The following is a 19,951-nucleotide window of genomic DNA, read 5'->3' as shown; positions in this document are numbered from 1 at the left end:
CGTCGGCTTGTACTCTTAATGTTCTCTGTGATAATGAAGATACAGTGACTTACTCATTTAAAATGGGTCCAGAAATGTTTGCTGCGTGGCCAATAAGACTCATGCTTTAAACAACTTGTTTGTCAGTAAAAAAAGCTGATTTAATTTTGACTTACACCTGGCAGAGGAATATGGAATTATTTTTGTCTAAAAGAGCTGTGCCCTATGAAGTACTCTTTCATCGAGACTCCGCATCAATCTGGGTGTGGTGGAGGTCTCGCTGGAGTCTGGAAAAATCATTATTCTTGCCAGTCCATGAGCACTGAACCCCTTAATACATTTGAACTCCAACTGAAAAAAGTTGGTAGGCTAGTACTGTTTTATTGTGATTTAATATACTGACCTCCTGGCCCAGATGTTCAGGTTTTATTGGAATTTATGGATTTATTTGACTTTATGACTAAACTGGACAAATTCATGCTAATGGGAGATTTTAACTTGAGTCCTGATCATGCTTCATCATAAGGGAGAGCATATACTCACATTATTAAACATAGTTCGGAAGATCAGTTTTCTGCAGTTTCATTTTGATTTTAACTGTAAGGATGTTGAGTTTTTAATTCAGTCTTAATGAGTGTTGCACTAAGTTACTGGTAATAGTGACACCTTTTAAGGCCAGGATTACAACCACCTGCAACCATTCTGCTCGGTTGATCGATGGTGTCTGTTGTCTTAGACAGCAGTGTCACAGGGATAAGTGATTATGTAAAGGCACTCGGCAAGAAGTGCATTGCGGGTACCACAAGGATCTGTTTTTCTTTCAATGTTTTTAGTAAAGGAAGCCCTGAATGTTAACTTTGCTAATTTAATTTCTTTCTCAAAGAAAAATACAAAATTTGATACTATAATTAACATTATTTCACCAACTCCTTCCACACCACCATGTTTTTGTTAGTGACCATGATAGATTGTTTTCATTTTTATTGAGAAGGTATTGTCTTGAATAATCTGAATGTGACCTGTTTATTCAATATTAGTCATCCTTCATGCCCTATTGGACTCTCAAACCTGTCTGATAAGGAGAATGAAACCCTCTTCTAGGATGTGTTCCTTCTTATTTTAAACATGTCATTCGGCCTTTAATAAAACCCAATTTAGACCCTACAGGCCTATATCTAAACTCATGTTTTTACTTCTGATGTTGGTGATTGTATGGTACTGCTGCTGCTCAACCTTAGCTCGGTGTTCATCACAGATCACCATTTTCATTAATAATAGTTATGGGATTGTGTAGATATATCACGAATAGCATTAGACTGGTTTATATCTTATGTCTCTGAGAGACGTTTTAATGTGTCTATTGGCAATTTTAAGTCTGTGACCTCCCCACTACCTTGTAGTGTCACTCCGGGTTCTGTTTTTGGATCTGTGTTATTTTATTATATTTAATGCCTCTGGGTCAAATAATAGTAAAGGTTTAATATTGCATATTACTTTAAAATACTCTGAAACAGTTTTTAAACATGTTCTTTAATTACATTACACCTGTCTAGTCACATTGTGCAGTTGAGGGACTAACACGGCTCAGCACCGTCTGAGACTAAAACAGGTCTGAGGTATGAAACATAACTGCACTCTGCTGCTAGTTTACATGCCCTGACAGGGGCAGCGTGCATCCGCACTAAACGGGAAAACTGCTGTGCTCCATGTCTCACTTCCTCAGGCTGCCGGAGGCCAGCGGCAGTCACACTCACGGGCACGGAGTCACAAAACCTGACCAGCAAACCCAGTCACGTCAGCCAATCATGTGCTCACCATGGACGGTGCGTGTGCAGTTTGGGTGGGACACACACATGGCGCCCATGACCCAATTAGGCTATCTGAGCTTTTATCTGAGCTGGATGCAGTCAGGGACTAGACAGTTTATTAATCTCTAGCAGATTAATGCTGATAAGACAGATGTTTTACTGTTCCATATAAGATTACACCCTTGATTAAGGAAAGCCTTGGATGTTTTCCGTCTGCTGCCCATATGTAATTTAGATGTTTTCTTTGATCAGTCTTTGTCTTCTGACACCCACATTATTGTTGGTGTTGTGGTTACATTGTTGCATCTCATCCTCTCACAGTGACTTCATTCCTGGTGTTGCATGCCAGGTGTGCACATCTGTGTTTTTTGTATTGGTTACTTTTCCCTGTTTCCGGTAAACCAATAAGCAGCCTAGTGGGCCAAGATGGGGCGGAACTACTGCTTTAAAGACAGATCTCCTGCGAAAGTATTCAGCGCTGATTCGGGGCATACTTGAGAGTTATTATTTAAAGCATCCGGTAACAGCGTACGAACGATACTGTTTAGTTTACTTACAAGATTGCTGATATGTTTCCCCTATCTGTCTGTGTGGACAAGTCAGGTAACATGGTTACAGGTGACTTCAATGTATAGGTGGCAGATTAGGGGTGGGTGCCACTTCATTGCACTGTTGATCAGGAAAGGCATGCGGTAGGTAGGGAAGCTATTTTAATATTTTCATTTCTTTGCCACCATCCACAACGTCCACACGTACTTTATGGTCACTCACTAGAATTGTTCTAATGCTCTGAACTATGTGCTCTCATGACTGATTTTATTGGTACAAGTAAATTGACAAACACAGAGGTTACTGGTGTTGGTCTCATCCTTGGCTAGTTTACACATGGCTCACACACACACACACACACACACACACACACACACACACACACAGTCCTCTGTTGATTTTGCCACCAACCAGGGGCATGTAACACCTGGTTTTGGGTATCTACCTAAACTACACCACGATCAGGGTTGGGAATTTGAGGAAGGACTTTTCAGAATGTTGCAGGAACTATTAGATGCGAGACATTCCAGAACATGTCCCTAACACACACAGAGGATCCCAGCTGAGAGATTCAAATGGATGCGTCTGCATTGATAGTTCAGGCACTTGGAGAAAAAAAAGGAAAGAAACATTGCACAGTTTTACAGCTGCACCATGCATGAATTCACTTGATATTCTCTTTTCTTTCTCCTGTATGGTCATCCTCACCTTCTAGTTGACCTAGCATTTGGGTAGGTGCGAGAACCTTGAAAACAGTATTCTCCAAAAAGCTATATTGAAAAATTGGCAGAAGAATGAATGAAGCCTACAAAATGGCCTAGTAAGTTGTCATATAACCCCTGAGTCAGAGGAATAGTTTTGCAACCAAGAGAGCACTGGAACAGAGTCTTGTTGAGTGATGGCGCGGTAGGGAACTGAAATCACACTGGGAATAAACTGTTTATGTAGTAATGAACAGGTGAAAAATACGCCACTTCACAAGGTGGGTCCCGAGAACACGACATCGCAACCGTCCACCTGAAGCTCCTGCCGAGGTATCCAGGTGTAACGATTTAGCTGGGACGAGATGAGAGGTAGAATGCAGATGCAGGAGGTTCTTTAATCAATGAGGGAGGCAAATAAAACAGAGACATGGGGAAAACACTAAGGCAAGGTAACACACGAACTAGGCAAACGACAGAGATAGCGGGAATAATCTGAACGTGACAGAAGAAACTGAACTTATCGAAATAACCGACAAACGGAAAGACAAAACCCAGGGCTTAAATAGCCAAGGCTGATGAAACAAACCAGACACAGGTGAACATAATTACTGGTGGGGATACAGACCAGGGGGTGGAACTGAAACCAAAACAAGGACTGGAGAGGAGGAATGGTTAAAAGGAATGACAAGTGCAAAAAAAAACGAAATGAAGGAACGGAACAACAAGGAAGTAAAGGAAAACAAAGACGCGACAGGGAAACTATGGAAACAGGAATGCCAGGAAGGTGGCCATTCGTGACAGCAGGACAACACAGAGCTGTAATGGCAGGCCTAATTTAAAGAAAGGAACAAGTGAAACCAGAACAGAGCAACTCCAAGACGTCAGTTCTGCTGACCTGCGCCACGTCGCATGGTCGGGCAGGAAGAAGAAGAAAACATACTTAACATCGCTGGAAGTGAACTGAAGAAGTGACAGAGTACAGAAGAGAGAGAATAAAATCATAATTAGAAGAGCAACAATAAGAGAGAGATTGTGTCACGACACGCTCCCACAGCGCTAGTCCGCATGGTTCAGCCCTGCCCCTTGGCTGTGTGCTGTTGTTGTGCTGGACGTGGTACCCCACATGTTGCCACGCCTCCTTGTTAGTCGCGTAATGTGTCATGCCGCCCAACCTTTGCTATCCTCCTCGTCAGTGTGTGTGTTTAGGGCCCCTTTGACGGCCGACATTCTGTGCCGTTTGCGAGATGCCGCTGCGTTGCAAACCTGTGCATGTTGGTGTTTCGCTTTCGTTTCGTATGAAACGTTTTTTTTTTTTTGTGCCCCACGGCTTGAGTCCGCGTCCCTTATTTTTGATGCCCGTCGCGTAAAGGAGGAAGAGAATAAAAAAGAGAATGAGAGACAGTAAAGAAGAATAAGAGAGACTGAAGTGAGCGACAGAAGGAAGGCGCTAAGTGAGAGATGAATGACAGAGAGAGAGAAACGGAAAATGAGTGTGAGAAAGGACTGGCAATAGTGATGTGGAGAACAGGCAGAGGCTGAGATACGGAGGTGAGCACAGCGAGCTCTGAATGAGAAATGCCAACCAAATAGAGTGTGTGTGTGAGTGTGTGAGTGAGTGTGTGAGTGAGTGTGTGTGAGTGTGTGAGTGAGTGTGTGTGAGTGTGTGAGTGAGTGTGTGTGAGTGTGTGTGAGTGTGTGTGTGAGTGTGTGTGTGTGTGTGTGCGTGTCTGTGTGTATATATATATATATATATTGTGTATATGAAAGTGTGTCTGTGTGTGTGTTTATATATATATATATATATATATATATATATATATATATATATATATATATATATATATACACACACACACACACACGCACAAACACACACACACTTCATAAAGACACTATACACACACACACACTTTCATATACACTAAAGCTCCTCACATTCTCTACCATCCCACTCACCTATACACACACACACACACGCACACACCCTGAGGACATGGCAACAGAATGCACTCTTCGAGCTGAACATGACCTCCTGTCTCACTCTGTTTCAGCTCTTTCAGGCTCTGTTTCTCCTCTCCTCCTCTTTATCTTCTTCCCTATTCCTCTATCTCTCCATTCCTCTATCTCTCTCCCCCTCTTTTCTCCCTCTGAAACATTTTTTAAACATGTTCTTTAATTACATTACACCTGTCTAATTACATTGTGCAGTTGAGGGAGTAACACGGCTCAGCACCGTCTGAGACTAAAACAGGTCTGAGGTATGAAACATAACTGCACTCTGCCGCTAGTTTACGTGCCCTGACAGGGGCAGCGTGCATCCGCACTAAACGGGAAAACTGCTGTGCTCCATGTCTCACTTCCTCAGGCTGCCGGAGGCCAGCGGCAGTCACACTCACGGGCACTGAGTCACAAAACCTGACCAGCAAACCCAGTCACGTCAGCCAATCATGTGCTCACCATGGACGGTGCGTGTGCAGTCTGGGTGGGACACACACACGTCCCGTATACAGCTATATACATACAATTCCTGTATACAGCTACACACACATGTCCTGTATACAGTTTTACACACACACGTCCCGTATACAGCTGTACACACACGTACTGCATACAGATGTACACACACGCGTCCTGTGCACAGCTACACACACACGTCCTGTGTACAGATGCTTTAAGCTCCTGTGGTAATAACTACTGTGAGTGTCCAGCATCCTGCTGTTCCCCTGCTGTGTCCTTAGTACCAGGTCTGAGATCCAGAATAAATGTTTTCCTCTGCTTAGAAGCACATGGCTCACGAGGTTCACGTCCCTCCACTACTTCCACATCTACACTCCCGGTTTTCGACGCGTTTGTCGCTGTCGCTTCTTTCGGGATGGCGGTTTGGATTGTATTTTGGTATGGTTTTATTTTTCTTTGGTTTTCACCGAACTCTGTTTTTTGTTTTTTTTTCCACCACTGGACACCAGTTCCAAATTTGCCAGCTCTCTGGTGTGTCGTGCGAGCGCTCTTCAGCACACGTGGTGAAGACTCTTACGTCAGTTTGTGCTGGCTGATTCACGCTCCGTGTGTTCCCTTCCTGCTCTGAGCTCTCTTCTCACTAAACTTGCACATGGCTGCTTCTTTATTGCACAAGTTTTCACTCTCTCTAAGTCACTGGCTACCACTAATTAAAGACATTATGGTTGTTCTGTATGTCCTTAGTGTCCTTACGGCTGGTTGATGTTTGGTGTAGCGTGTGGGCTAATGCAGCACGGTGAAGCTTCACCGGTTAAGAGCCTTTTCCAATACATGTATTAATATCATTTTGCAACCTTGAGATGGGTAATCACCTCTCCTAAATCTGTGTAATCCCATCTGTGCAATCATCTCTCATATTTTGGTGTTTTCACCTCCATTAACGTGTAAAAACCACATCTGTGTAATCACCTCTCCTAAAGGACTTCTGTCTGAATGGGTGTGTGTTTTATTTTTTATTTTTTGGCTTCTGCGTGGTCTTTTTTTGCTTTAGCCTCCAGATTCGTCTAAAGTTAGATTTCAAACTAAGTGTCTTTTTTCTTTTTGTTGGTACTTTCTCCACCCTTACAATTACAGCATCCAAGGACGTATAATGGCACCCGACACGCTCCAGCCATGCGTGGCATTCTGAAACACTTTGTGGATATTTAAACATTTAAAAGGCACACGCATTCCCATTGTAAGATTATTTTGAAACAACTTTCCATCTACGCTATGATGCTCCATGTCACAGGTTGTATATATATAGCACAGTGATCATTCAGGGTTTAAACTGTAATACACACTTGGGCCAAGACATCCATTCACATTCACGCTTTTTCCTGTCATTTAGGTTCCATTTGAGCTCATCTAATACAGAAGAAAATGTCAAAAAAAAAACCCAACCCTGAAAAGCACCTTTTATTTTCGGGGGGGTTTGTAACGTGGATGTGGATGCCGGAGATGATATTTCTGTCATGCTCCACATTTCCTGATTCACCAGGGTCTTGCAAGACAAAGTTGGCAATTTGGAGCAGACATAAAGTATTCAGCAGCTTTTCTACTAGGTGTCCTCTAGATCTCTCTAAAGTATGAAGTTACAAGTCTACTTTACACATCTATACTCTTCTATGGCACACTTCTATACACTTCTATACACTTCCATTCACTTCTATAAACTTCTATAGCACACTTCTGTACACTTCTATAGCTTATATCTATATATAGAAATTTAGACTAGTGTTAGGATATGGTTAACCCTAACCCTAAGAACAAGCTCTAATGTCTCCTAAGTCAGAGGGACAATACCATGTCTTCCAAGACCCAGGATAATTGACTGACCCTCTGAACTGACCTGCTTGTAACTGAAAATCAACCAAAGATCAGTTTACATAGCAAGGAAATTAGCATAAATACCACATATGAGCATGTGCAGGGAACTGCTTCAGTGATAAAGCAAACTGGGATAACAGGATGTGACATCACTCATTAATGTAGAGTTTCTTCAGTGACCACTATTTTAGCTAATAATGTTGACAGTGCAAGAATACAGCATAAGTAATAACAAAACAAAAGTCTTCAGACTAGCATGATCACACATGCACAGGCTTACATGACAATCTCAAAAGCTCTCTATGCTTCTCACCCTAAATTCCATGATCCCCCAAACCCTACAGTGAAACAAGACAGCAGACATGCAGAACCATTTCGGTTTCCTTCCTTGACCAGATTTAAAAAATGTAGACCTACTGTAATAAAACTCTGACCCTTTTCTAAAATGCCTGCTTTGCTGTAGGTGGCATGTTCAATGTCTGACACAGCAAAGCAAATCTAATTAATTACACAAAACAAGGATTAAATTTTAAAAACAACAGAGAAGATAAATATCAGTGCTTTATGTCAGATCACAAAGCTCTCATAATTCTTGTTTCTGAAGGACAATTCCCTGGCGGATTTTCTCAGTCATGGTGTCAGACTGTCAGGGAGCTAGGGTCAGGGGGTCAGGGTCAAGGAGTCAGGGCTGGGTGGTCAGGGTCATGGAGTGAAGGTCAGGGGATCAGTGTGTCAGGATCAGGGTCAGGGGCCATGGGGTAAGGGTCAGGGATAGGGAGTTAGGGCCAAGGGGTCAGGGGATTAGGGTGTTAGGATCAGGGTCAGGGTCAGGGTCAGGGAGGGGGGGTCAGGATCCAGGTCAGGGTCAGGGGCCATGGGGTCAGGGAGTTAGGGTCAGGGGATCAGGGTGTCAGATGTTATATCACATATGTGACATACAAAACTCTTAAAAGTAAATACGTGGTATAGAACTGTCATGTAGCTTCTCAGTGGTGATGTTTCTGTATAGGTGGTGTTATAGATGCACTTTGTATGTCAACGTAAAATAAAGATAAAAATAAAATTAAAATGTACTTACCATTGGCCAGTGGATCTACAGCATGCAAATATGGACTGATGCTATTGGACTGTTTCTACTGGATTGATTTCTATTGGACTATTTCTATTGGTCAGCTTGTCGTGAAATGTTCTAAAAGGTACAGGTAGCTGATGCTTTCAAAAGTGCAGTTGCCAAATTTTCTTATGACAGATAGACCTTTAAAGACCTTTTGCATACAGTCAGACTCTAGAGGGTGAGTGTATATTTAAGAGGAACAGTTATACTGCAGAAGTACTTTAGAATAGAAGAATAGAGGGAAAACACATTTTATTTGGTTACAAAATATTTACTTCTGACTCTAATCACACATCAACATTCCACCTTTACAAAGACAAAGACACTTGTCATCCACAAAAAGAAAAATTAATTCATATTTAATTTTTAATAAAATTGAAGAAAACATTAAGTTTCAGGAGCGTTTTATGGCCATCTGTTATACTGAGAACTTGCTTCACCAAGGATACCTCATAGAACAAACACCGTGATTAGTACAGGTCTTAGTACAGGGATACCTCAGGGATACTTCACAGAACAAATGCCATGATTAGTACTAGAGTGTTAATTTCCTGAGAGACAGTAACAAGCCTAGTTCCGGGAACCATTTTGTTATTCTTTGAAATCTGCTTCATTTGTAAGGTTCTGAGGCAACGCTGGTTTAAAAAAAAAATTCATTCAGAAACCCAAACCTTTTGCTTCTGCTGGCTCTATGCAAATTAAATTCAGCTATGACAGTAAACAAGTCAATCTGAATGAAAATATAGATCGGAATACATCACAGTTTATCAAACTGATCCCACTGAACTGAATGCTGTCACCACATGAGTATCTGTGGGGTTTGCCAGGGTGCTTGGAGGGACATACATTTGGGGTTCCAACCCCCCTAAATTATTTTATAACAGTCCCGAATATTTACTAATGGGGGCTGAGTTTACAACACCTACATGCGGTGCAGCAGAAATTACACGACAACGATGTCCATAAAACATCAAAGCTGAAGACATCAAACAAAGATATCCCTCAATTTGTTTAATCACATTTCATTGGCTAACCCCTGCTTTGGTCAGAAGCATCATTACCCAATCAGTCCCATGGAATTTTACATTTGTGTTCAACAGCTAAAACCAGCTAGCTGCATTAGTGATGGGTTTTCCATCACATAAAAGTCACATAAAAACCCCTTTTCAGTTCAGTTGTGAAAAAGAAATAAAAAACAGTGGAACTGCCATAAAGCATTTTAATTTCTGTGCCTATTAATGCTTTTAATGTGCCAAGATTGGCTGATAGTAGATCGACGCTTTCAATAATGAAATGACAAACTCTCGACCATGAACTGCACATGGTGGTGTCTGGTACTGCACTGCACTGGGTAATTCTAATGTAATGCGATTGAATCCCTTCCCCTTCTTTAATCCCTGGCAACGCTACTGACTCTTTCAGTTGTTTTTGTCCTCATGGGATTAGTGTCCTCATTGTGTCTATGGCCAATGCACCAATAAGTACATTTTGCAGAATTAAAAATGCAAATCTACTTCCTGCAGACATTTTTGTCCTGACTTACTGCCCCGTTAGCATTTCCTCATATGGACTATCAGCAGAAACCTCCACAACTTGAGAAAGCCCTTCAACTGTTTTTATATTTTTAATATAATGAACAGCAGCATGACTCTACTCAAACCGCAGCTTTACGGGGAGAATTGTTTCTTTGAAGTCACACAGTAAACCCAAACTCCCTTTGCAACGTACTCTCAAGAAATTCTTCAGTCAGCACTCTCTGAGAGCGATGCAAACACTTGAGGTGTGCACATCACATCATCAAATGTGCATATTATATATATGTATAAAAAGAATATATTTTTTTCTTGCCTGTGGAATTGGCATATAATATCTACTTTCATCGTGCATCTATCAGTTATATCTAATCCTAATTAAATCTTCACCGCTGATCTGTGACAGTGAGTGTGCAATTATTAATTTGATTTGCTCTCAGAAGAATCGTTTGATTACAGCCCGATGTCATCAAAGGCTCGAGACTTGCGGCACTCACCGTCACATAAGCACTGTGTGGCCAACGTCCGGAAATGTGGTTGTAACATCTGAAGACGCCTCATACGGTCTTCACCTACTCTAGTAAATCCCCAATCAGCTAGTTTTAAAATTAAACATTCAAATAGAAAATAAAGACGCAGACTTCAGTATTAGTAGAAGAAAATGGCTGGTCTCATCCTTTCTTGCAAGTTCAAGATAACAGGCATTTGAGGCACCCTCTGGAGGGTCTGAAGGATACACAAGACTTTAATTTATACACTTTTTCAAGGGTGATTATATAATTCCCATTCCTTTTTACATATAGTTCTTTGAAGTTTCCACCATTATTTCCAATTTATACATTATTCAATATATGCAAATTGATATTCAATACCTATACCAGTCGGAGCTTGGTACCGTTACAGTCCAAGAGAAGACTTCTCTCTTTTTTTTAAATTACATCTTACGTAAGGTTGTTTTTCTGTACCATCCTGTACCTGGTGGAGAGATGATGTGTCTTACACAGAGGTCTACAGAAGCTTACCCAGAATCCTTTGCAGAAGCCTACAAAGGCCCCTGCTCTGTACGCAGATCAATCTCCGTGATCCATTATGTTTGAAGTTATTAATATTTCTAATTCGATGTTTAAACCTCTTTTTCCTGTAAACACTCTTTTTTTTTATTACCATTTATTTTTTTATTTAATTATTTGCTACAGCTAAAGATGTGGTGGGTGTGTCCCACTTTGTCCTGACCCGGTTGAAGCCTGCTTTTCTGGGAGAGAATGTAACCCCAAAGCCATCATATCTCCTCTTAGACCCACCAGACCTTCCGGAGCCTGAGGACAGGACCTGAGACCTTCTCCCCAGACCGTTTCCATTTGGGCCCTGCTCCTCTCTGGCCAACTGTGTGCCTCTCCTGCCTCCACCCTTCCTCATATCTGCTTCTAACTCTAACTCTGATTATGCCTCTAACTCTAACTCTAACTCCGGGTGTGCCTCTATTTCTAACTCTAACTCTGGTCCTGCCTCTAACGCTAACTCTAACTCCGGTCCTGCCTCAAACTCTAACTCAATCCCTGGTCTTGCCTCTAACTATAAATCAAACTCTGGTCCTGCCTCTAACTCTAACTGTAACTGTAACTCCGGTCCTGCCTCTAACTATAACTCTAACTCCAACTCTATCTTTAGTCCTGCCTCTAACTTTAACTCTGATCCTTCCTCTAACTCTAACTCTAACTCTAACTCCGGTCCTGCCTCTAACTCTAACTCTAACTCTAACTCTGCACGTATAGTGTTCCTTGAGCCTTGTATTGCAACAGGTTTGTAAAATTCATACATGATCATGACTTTATAAATGTCTGCTATTCTAAAACATTTTTACATTATTTCTTTCCCCTTTAAATATAGATAAATACAATTTTCATTTATTTTATTTTCATATATTTCAGATATTTCATATATTCTTTCTATCACATGACTTTCGATTTGACATGCAGATCTTAATTTATGTAACATTTTTAATATGACATTTTGTATGTTAGAACATATCATAATGGCTCACACCAGTGTAACACATGTTGAAGTTCCTGTTCGTCATTCTCAGCCTTCCTCAGCCTTCCTCAGCCTTCCTCAGCATTCCTCAGCACTTCCTAACGCTCATTGTTCTGGCTTTGAGTCCATGATTATGGATTATCTCCCTGATCTCCTTCAAACAGTCACTTCTGACGGCCGTTTCTGAAAGAGACCTGGTGAAGCTGTCTTCTGCTTGCTTGTGTAACGCCTACATCTCCCCTGCATTAAAGCTGTGCTCTGGCTTCTTCATGAAGTAACTCTAATAGTATTGATGTTGCATAGCAACATAGTCAGACTGATGGATTTGAATCTTTTATTAAATGTGCCCTATAGCTTTGAGTCTTAGAGCTAATTAACCCAGAACTTGATGACAGAACCTTTTGGCATTAAACCGTTAATTTCCCAGTGGTCATATTTTAATGCCTGGAACTGCCTGACTAAATCCTTATGCTATGGTATCCAGTGAGCAAACTATCCTATGTAATATCTGCAGAGTGTTTCCTGTCTCCATAACACTGCAGTGTACACAGCCAGTTTCGCAGACACACGCTAAAAGACACGTAGTCCTTCCTGTGTGAATGCAGCACAGGACACTATAGATGGAAACACTGAACTTCCCCAAGTCTGCCTGAAGTCATTACTCTGACACAATCGCTAAATCTTACTGTGATTGGATATGTTTGAGTCCACATCTGTTCTTATTCTTTTTCTGCCATTTTACATGAACCTCTCAATGATCGCCTTACATCATATCTTGTGTTTTCAAAGATATATGTATATTTATTTATTTATTCTTTATGTATACATTCCCTGTGATCATGCAGAGGAAAATCAATCAGTCATCAGTGCTACTCTGAGGGAGTCAGACCCTCTGCTGAACAAATTGGTCTCATATACCAGGTCAGAGGTTCTTCACCTCTCGATGAGACCCTAACCACAAACCTAACCCTAACCCTAACCGTAAAGCCTAACCTGAACCCTGACTCTAACCCGAACCCGAACCCTAACCCTAACCCTAACCTAACCCTAACCCTAACTCTAACTCTAACCCTAACCCTAACCCTAACTCTAACTCTAACCCTAACCCTAACCCGAACCCTAACCCTAACCCTAACTCTAACCCGAACCCGAACCCTAACCCTAACCCTAACCCTAACCCTAACCTAACCCTAACCCTAACTCTAACTCTAACCCTAACCTAACCCTAACTCTAACTCTAACCCTAACCCTAACCCTAACCCTAACTCTAACTCTAACCCTAACCCTAACCTTAAAGCCTAACCCGAACCCTGACTCTAACTGAACTCGAACCCTAACCCTAACCCTAACCCTAACCCTAACCCTAACCCTAACCCTAACTCTAACTCTAACCCTAACCCTAACCCTAACCCTAACCTTAACCCTAACTCTAACTCTAACCCTAACCCTAACCCTAACCCTAACCTTAACCCTAACCCTAACTCTAACTCTAGCTCTAACCCTAACCCTAACCCTAACCCTAACCCTAACCCTAACCCTAAACCCTAACCCTAACCCTAACCCTAGCTCTAGCTCTAACCCTAACTCTAACCCTAACCCTAACCGTAACCCTCCATTTTGGCTCTGTCTTTTATGACACAGTGAGCTTCCTCTTCAGTCTGGGATGCTCTGCCCACACAGGGATTGTGAGGGAGATTAGAGTAACAGTGAATTGGAGGAGTTTAAAACACGAATAGTGAACTCCCGGAATAACTCACTTGTCTGGCTCACTCATTTTTCTCTCACATTATCACTGAATATAAAATCCCGATAAGATTTCTGGGTCAAATATGCATTTGAAACATAAGCCAAGCTTTAAAATTATTTGTTGGAAAGTTAAGCATAAATCTTTGAGTAATAACCTCAAAGATGGTGCTATATATGTTTAAATTTAAAATCCTGTATTAAGGACCTATGTAGAAAAACTTTGAATTTCCAAATATGGTTGCACCTTACTAAAGTCATATAATTCAAAGTCTATCTCTCAATTTCTCTCTGCTGTCATGTCACGGGAGCAGAAGAAAAATGACTCGCACCTAATGTAAAATAAAGATGGATACAGGCACATGATTTTATGTATTGAGTCATTTAACCTTGATCTGGGTCTGTTATGCACTAGTGTAAGAATTAATGACCTTTTTCTCTTTGTGGAACCACTGAGGGATGTGAGATTGGAAAGGACTGCGAGTGTAACACGTTGTTTGACTTTATGAGGATGGTACTTACTGCGGCTCAATATTAATGTCACTAAGCAGCACACCCACTTGCATTTATGGCATTTAACAGACGCTCTTGTTCAGATGACCATACATATTTATCAGTGTGACACAGTACACGTGCTGCCTGGCAACTGAACCCATGACCTTGGACACACACAGACATACATGCACGCACATGTACACACACACACACACACAGACGCACGCACGCACATGCACAATCTTAAGTAGGTCTCCGTACTACTGCTTTGTGTAATCAGTTTAATATCGTGCTGCACTGAACTCTGTGTGTGTAATCATTTTAACATTCTGCTGTCACCATTCTGTTCATTTCCCATTTGTTCTGAATTTTAATGAATCTTATTTGGAGATGCTCCTAGCTGGGACTCCGTGCTGCAGCGCTGTGGACAGATGGAAAGCTACCTCGCTGCTACGCCGCCCTGCAGGTGATTGCTGGTAGGTGGCTGTTACTGTTTCCAAACAGAAAAGCAAGAACTATTTCACCACCACCAGATCAAAAATCCCTACAGTAGGTGAGGTGAGATTTTGTCCTGTATTTATAACCAGTCCATTATAGCTTATGGGTCAGGGGTTATATCAAGGATGCATACAGGTCAGGGGTTGTATCCAGGGGGCCTATGGGTCAGGGGTTATGTCTAGGATGCCTATGAGTTTGGGGTCATATCCAGGGAGCCTATGGGGTCATAACAAGGGTCATGTCTAGGGATCCTACAGGTCAGGGGTCAAATCCAGGATACTTACGGGTCAAGGGTTGTGTCCAGAGAACCTACAAGTCAGGAGTTGTGTCCAGAATGCCTATGGGTCAGAGGTTGTGTTCAGGGAACCATCCGGGTCAGGGGTCGTTTCCAGAATGCCTACAGGTCAGGGGTTATGTTCAGGGAGCCTACGGGTCAGGGGTCATATCCAGCATGCCTACAGGTCTGGGGTCATGTCCAGAGAGCCTATTATTTCAAATCAGATACGACACACAGATGTCACCATGTGTCACTCCTGATTTAAAGCATGTTCTATTTCAGTTATGACTTGACATTGTAAATCACTGGGATGGAAGTACTGCAGAAACAGTTAGGCAGAAAGAAACCTTAGGTAAGATGTTAAATATTTTTTGAGTGTTCAGTGTATCATTATTTTATTATTATAATGCTACATTTTCGTTTTGTCAGTTTAGACAATGTGCATTTTTAATCCTGAGCATAAATCAGTAATGTTTGTAAGTACAGTGCGGCTGAAATGCTTTTGCCATGTAACTGGTAGCACAGATGGTTAGTTTTCCCTGCAGGACGGCTTTAACCTTTTCTTTAGCTGAACTGCGTTTAGTACCTTGTATCTTAACTAACTATATATTTAGAGTAGCTTGTAGTTGAGGTAATTACATTTTTTAAGTGACTTGTAAGGTAATTACATTTAACGTAGCTTATAGCTTATCTAACTGGTTGGCCAGCCAGGATAAAAGCAGTGGTATATCTATTTCAGTCAAATGACCCCGGATGCCCTGCTCAGCATGTAGTAAGCAAATGCTTGGATCATTTCCTTTTTTATGGTATGTATAGAAAACTGTGGAATGAGATAAATTGAGGTTATCATTCTTTTGCAACAATCACTGCTTAACACCAAGCTACATATTGTTATTACTATTATTATCATCTGTCAATCTCTCTCTCTCTCAGTCCCTCTCTCTTCTTCCCATCTTTCTCTCCCTCCCTCTCTCCCTCCCTCTCTCCCTCCCTCCTCCCATCTCACCCTCTGCAGCAGGGCCCCCTCAAGGTCAACTCCCCTCACTCGTCAATGCGTCACCGATCGAAGACGCGCTCCGAGGAACCAGCTTGCCGTTGCCTAGCAACTGTGTCAGACAGAGGCTGCTGGTACAGGAACATACAGACCCCCCCAATACCGGCTTCAAGGCAGTCAGGAGACGAGAGCTATGAACGTGGCTTAAGACAGGGAGAGAGACTGAATATTTCATTGTTCACAGACCAATTAAAGATGTCTGCGGTGTCTACATAACTAATGGGAAAGTGGAAAAGCAACAGTGTGTAGAACACTTGTGTGTGTGTGTGTGGGGGGGTGGCTGTGTGCTCTTGCAGGTATGAACAGCCTTCAGCTGATCTCATAATCACAAGAAATCTCTGTGGGAAGGCGGTGAGTTTTTATAAGGGTGAACGGAAAATATTGCAAGCACACAAGCAAGCTTTTATCAGGCTCTGTGCTGTGAGCTTTTATCAGGCACGGTGCTATGAGACACCACCTGTGTCATACCTACATTTTACGATCTATACAGTGCCGTTTATGGCATCTATTTGAAACGCACCCTGCCTTCGTTTCCATATGTATAAAAATGTTATATTCACAACATTCATCTGTTGTGGAAAGTGTAATTTTTCCAAGTTTAATTGACTTCTTCCGTGAGTAATATTTCACACGCTGCATGCCACTGGGACAGTTCAAATGCAAAGCCTACATTTTCATAAACAGCAACTTTCTAATCTCGACTCTACTGAACTGAGAGAGAGAGAGAGAGAGAGAGAGAGAGAGAGAGAGAGAGAGGGAAAGAGAGAGAGAGAGAGAGAGAGAGAGAGTGGGAGTTAGAGAGAGATTGAGAGAGGGAGAGAGAGAGAGAGAGAGAGAGAGAGAGAGAGAGAGAGAGAGAGAGAGAGAGAGAGAGAGAATGCCATTTCATTCCTACTCCCATACATTATCATTGGCCACCTGTCTTTTGTCTTATGCTTTGCACTCTTGGTTTCACTCAGAAGCTTCTTTTCAATAAGACACCGACATAAGTGAACCTCAAAACAAATGCATTAATTTCACCAACACTCCTCCCGGTGGACGTTTGGAAAAATCAATGACCATGACTGACAGGAACATGGGGGATTTGTAAGAAATATCATTGTATTTAATGTTTTGAGGAGGGGATACAGACTGGTCCTGATGGAGAACCAGCTGGAATTTCTCTAGTAGAGCTGAGGATATGTTTTGGGTGCGATCAGCTAACTTTGGAAATGTCACAGTGTGACACACAGCAGAGTCAAGGAATGTTCCATCAGCACAGTTATGGAACTGTTTATTAGTTGTTCACACATGATCTTGAGGCTTCAAATCAGAGACTTGTAAAAGTTGAAAATTATAAAAAGACAAAGTAGATGTTTCACGATGTTGGGCCTTGGAAGATCAGCTTGAATACTGAAAATCAGAACTTTGCAAAGCACTAAATGTCATTACTTGACCCCACTTCTCATGTTTAATCCTAGAAGTCACTCATAAGAACTCTCATTTAAGACTCTTTCAGGGGGAGATCATGAGGAAGGTGATGTCTAGTTTCACCCTGGTTATCAATCAGCCTAAACTGTTTACCCAAACATTATAGCTGACAAAAATGATCAATTCATTATTTATGCTATGTGTGTATGGGGTGGAGTGTATGGAGTTTATGAAAAAATAAAATTGTCCTCCACAAAACACTGATGGTCCTCCTTGCAGAAAAACATTTTTGATGCATGATCTGGTTTGCCCTCTCTGGTAGAACGGATAACACTCCATATCTGTCAGTTTAACCCCTGGTCAGGAAATCTTCCAGAGTCTTCCAGTGTCCTGAACACATACACAGAGCCTTTGATCCTACGGCCTGATCTCGGACAGCCTTTTCTGGTGGACTACCCACGCAGGTGAATTCAAAAGCTCTTCAACCCCCTGCACACACCACACTGTAATTCAGTGTCATTTCACCCATTAACAAGCGCATGACTCATCGTCTTTGCAGGCGCTACAAAAACACAGAGTGAAACCCAGAAGAGAAGCACAGCAGTGGAGGAGACCGTTACAACCTGCCAAGTGTCACGTGTACCGTTGTTCTCATGAGGGACTATATTGGACCAACACGGACCCTAGTTCTTAAGGAGGAGAAAGTGGCAAGTCTTCTGTTAGAACACAGGAGAGACAGGAGAGACAGGCAAGACTTTCCACTTGGAGCCAAATGGGAATGGTAGACACAGTGCCAAATAACACAGTCCAAAATAGCACAGTCCCAAATGGCACAGTCCCAAATAACACAGTGCCAAATGGCACAGTACCAAATAACAGTCCAAAATAACACAGTCCCAAATGGCACAGTACCAAATAACAGTCCAAAATAACACAGTCCCAAATGGGTCCACCCCAAATGACATAGTTTGAAATAACAGTCCAAAATAGCACAGTCCAAAATAACACAGTCCCAAATGGGTCCACCCCAAATATAACAGTCGCAAATGGCACCACCTCAAATAACACAGTCCTAAATAGCACAGTCCCAAATAACAGTCCAAAATAACACAATCCCAAATGGGTCCACCCCAAATGACATAGTTTGAAATAGCAGTCCAAAATAACACAGTCCCAAATGGGTCCACCCCAAATGACAGTTTGAAATAACAGTCCAAAATGGTACAGTCCCAAATAGCACCATCCCAAATATAACAGTCGCAAATGGCATCACCTCAAATAACACAGTCCTAAATGGCACAGTCCCAAATAACACAGTCCAAAAAAAATGCCAAATGGCAGTGTCCCAAACAACAGAGTCCAAAATAGCACAGTCCCAAATAACACAGTCCCAAATGGCACAGTACCAAATGGCACAGTACCAAATAACAGTCCAAAATAACACAGTCCCAAATGGCACAGTACCAAATAACAGTCCAAAATAACACGGTCCCAAATGGGTCCACCCCAAATGACATAGTTTGAAATAACAGTCCAAAATAACAGTCCCAAATAGCACCATCCCAAATATAACAGTCGCAAATGGCATCACCTCAAATAACACAGTCCTAAATGGCACAGTCCCAATTGACACAGTCCCAAATAACACAGTCCCAAATAACACAGTCCTAAATAGCACAGTCCCAAAGAGTAGAGGGCTTCATCTCAAGCAGTTTGAGCATCATGGCAGAGAAGAAAATATTTGAATGTGAGGTACATGCATTCATACTAATTCATTATTAGCTGTTGAGTAATTAGAAATAGTAAATTTGACAATAATTTCAGGTTGTTTTCAACAACAGTATAGATGCATGGCTTGTAAGATCTATATAGGAGTCTGTCCCACATGCACACATTTAAACCGAGCACTCCTCAGGGCTCAGGATAGCTCGGCTGCCAGTGATGTCACCACACTGAAGACTTTGAGGGGGACCACATGACTTCGGGCAGCAATCGGGAATGAACTTGAGTTTCGGCCAAGCATGGCTGACGAAGTGAACGGAGCTGAAATGTGCGTGTGCTGCTCCCAGCTATTCACAGCTTGGCTCCCATTCAGTTTGGTGCACTTGTATCACCAAGTAAACAACCAAACCCTGCTTGAAGTGGCCCAATTTGGACTCACTCGGCAGACACACTTACAGACTTACAAGCTACAAAAGCGCTACAGCAGTCAGTGGAGCGGAAGAAAGTCTAAACGCACCATTCAGGTACAACAAATTCAAACTTTTACAAAGTTATTAGTACACACGATTAGAAACATCACTACCTATTCAAAACATTTTTTTTAGGATAAAATGGTCACTAACATCATTGTCACATACACACAAAGAAATATCAAATTATCACCATGGCAATATTTAATGGCTGCATGCGCTGATCACTGCAATGAGGC

At 41.9% G+C, this 19,951-nt stretch overlaps 1 long non-coding RNA gene across 1 annotated transcript in view; it reads left to right on the top strand.

The window, feature by feature from the left end:
- The window catches only part of LOC113583529, a 35,682-nt gene extending 18,810 nt beyond the window's left edge, over nucleotides 1–16,872 (top strand). The window contains exons 2-4 of the long non-coding RNA XR_003411300.2: nucleotides 14,672–14,757; nucleotides 15,339–15,408; nucleotides 16,072–16,872. This is a non-coding gene — a long non-coding RNA (uncharacterized LOC113583529). The remainder of the gene's footprint in view (nucleotides 1–14,671; nucleotides 14,758–15,338; nucleotides 15,409–16,071) is intronic.
- Nucleotides 16,873–19,951: the final 3,079 nt, after the last annotated feature.

The sequence above is a fragment of the Electrophorus electricus genome, chromosome 16 (genome assembly GCF_013358815.1).
Source record: "Electrophorus electricus isolate fEleEle1 chromosome 16, fEleEle1.pri, whole genome shotgun sequence".
NCBI classification, from domain to species: Eukaryota; Metazoa; Chordata; class Actinopteri; order Gymnotiformes; family Gymnotidae; genus Electrophorus; species Electrophorus electricus.
The sequence above is the reverse complement of the archived record's forward strand: the minus strand, read 5'-3'. Positions and strand labels throughout refer to the sequence as shown.